The 2344-nt window shown below is 42.4% G+C and overlaps 1 pseudogene; it reads left to right on the top strand.

Annotated features, from left to right (window-relative positions):
* On the top strand, window positions 1-983 carry LOC114198147 (prostaglandin reductase 1 pseudogene; annotated as a pseudogene).
* The last annotated feature ends 1361 nt before the right edge of the window (window positions 984-2344 follow it).

Here is a 2344-nt window from a genome sequence, read left to right as displayed (position 1 = left end):
ATGGTTCATGCTAAGAGCTGGGCCCTGAAGAAGCACTTTGAAGGCAGCCCTACTCATTGTAACTTTGAGTTAAAGACAGTTGAACCCCCATCCTTAAAAAATGGAGAGGTTCTGCTGGAAACTTTGTTCCTTACCATGGATCCTTATATGAGAGTGGCAGCCAAAAGATTGAAGGAGGGTGATATGATGATGGGGCAGCAAGTGGCCAGAGTTGTGGAAAGTAAAAACTCAGCCTTCCCGGCAGGAACTGTGGTAGTGGCTTTTTCAGTCTGGATGACACACTCTATTTCTGATGGGAAAGATCTGGAAAAGCTACCCGCAGAGTGGCCAGACACAGTATTGGTGTCTTTGGCTCTGGGAACCCTGGGCATGACAGCCTTCTTTGGCCTACTTGACATTTGTGGTGTGAAGAAGGGTGGAGAAATAGTGATGGTTAATACAGCAGCAGAAGCAGTGGGCTCTGTGGTGGGGCAGATAGCTAAGCTCAAGGGCTGCAAAGCTATTGGAGCAGCAAGATCTGATGAAAAGCTTGCCTACCTCAAAAAGCTTGGATATGATGTTGCCTTTAACTACAAAACAGTAGAGTCTTTGGAAGAACTTTGAAAAAAGCCTCTCCTTATGGTTATGATTGTTACTTCGATAATGTAGGTGGAGAGTTTTCAAACATTGTTATCCCCCAGATGAAGAAATTTGGAAGAATTGCTATATGTGGGGCCATCTCTACATAAAATAGTATTTGCCCTCTTCCCCCAGGCCCACCCCCAGAGAATATTATCTATCAGCATCTCTGCATGGAAGGGTTCATTGTCACCCACTGGCAAGGAGAGGTCTGCCAGAAGGCTCTGAAAGACTTGCTGAAATGGGTCATAGAAGGTAAAATCCAGTACCATGAATACATCACTGAAGGATTTGAAAACATGCCAGCTACATTCATGGGAATGCTGAAAGGAGATAATTTGGGAAAAACAATAGTGAAAGTATGAAAAAAAATGACATACGGAATCTAGAAATCATTTGGATAATTACTTAATTTCTTTTTAACCATTTAGTAAAAACGTATACTAACTTCAAAAAAAGGGGGGGGGGGAATTGTTGGCATTAAATTGGTGCTCAATGTGTAAATTTTGCATCTCCCCCAAAGCTGGCTTCCAGCTTGCAAAGACCTTCACTTTCTGTATATGCCTGCGTAGTGTAGTACCAAAAATGTCACGGTTACCTCCTTATTCGAGTGCTTCCAAAGGGCAGGGACATCTTTCCTGACAAAGCACCGTGTTTTGAACCATGTCTGGGATCAGAAAATATGGGTAAACAAAGAAGCTTGGTGTGTTCAATAAACTTGTTGACATTAAATCAAGAAAAAAAATGTTTTTCTTCTGAGTGTTTGACACAGTTATGGATACGATGTCACCAACTGACTGAGACAGGAGTCATTCCCCACCAGGGGTTTTGGGTTCCAGCCACACATCAGTGGGCCATGGCCAAAAAGAGGCTTTTGCTGGAGCTCCACAGCATATAACACGCATGTAGGTTCTAGAAGAAACTAAAGGAACTAGTAAAAACTAACCCAGAAGATCTGATATCCTATATCATATGGGATAGGGGTATACCTACATACATATATGTGTATGTAGGTATATCCCTATCTTTTAAAGCTCAGGAGACTTTTACACTGACCTGCCTATACACCTCAGTAAGTATCCCTAATTCCTGAAGATAAGCCACTCAGTGTGCCAATGACGAATTCCTCCTGAGTTTCTGCTCTACCTGAAGAAACACAGAGGTGATAAAACAAAAGCAAGAATCATAGAATCATAGAAAGGGGAGAGAAGGCCAAACCCGCTGCTCATGGGTTTTCCTGATTCTCCACAGGCAAAAATAGTGCCTGCCCCCCACGGCACTCAACAGAGAAGGTAGGAGTGGTGAAGCCTAAGAGCCATTACTTTCACAAGTAATAAGAAAAGACATTTTTCTGACTTTTTTGGGGGGGGGGGTAGGGGCTGGGTTTTAAAGTGTTCCAGCTAAGTTTCTCTTTCACAAATGGGTTTGGAGTATAGCTCAAAGGAAGAAAAGTTGAGTACACCTGTATGTCTTATTTAGGAACCATGGACCTACATCTGAATGCCAGTTTTACCACCTACAGGTACTGTAATCCTGGACAACTTCACTTTCCCTAAGTGTCGGTTTGGGCTTTTCTTTTCTCATAATCCAAGATGAATGAGGACTCCCTGTATTCTTTCTCACATTTCTGGGCAATGTTAGCTTGTAAGACCATAGCATCTAATTTAAGAAATGGTTTCTTCTTCCTAGTCACTGTCCCATACAAATTAAAGAAAATTATCTGGCT

Source organism: Eumetopias jubatus, unplaced genomic scaffold (genome assembly GCF_037043125.1).
Source record: "Eumetopias jubatus isolate StellerSeaLion01/CBP00866 unplaced genomic scaffold, mEumJub1_p1.0 scaffold_2, whole genome shotgun sequence".
NCBI classification, from domain to species: Eukaryota; Metazoa; Chordata; class Mammalia; order Carnivora; family Otariidae; genus Eumetopias; species Eumetopias jubatus.
Note: the sequence above shows the minus strand (reverse complement) of the source record. Positions and strands in the feature narration are given on the sequence as shown.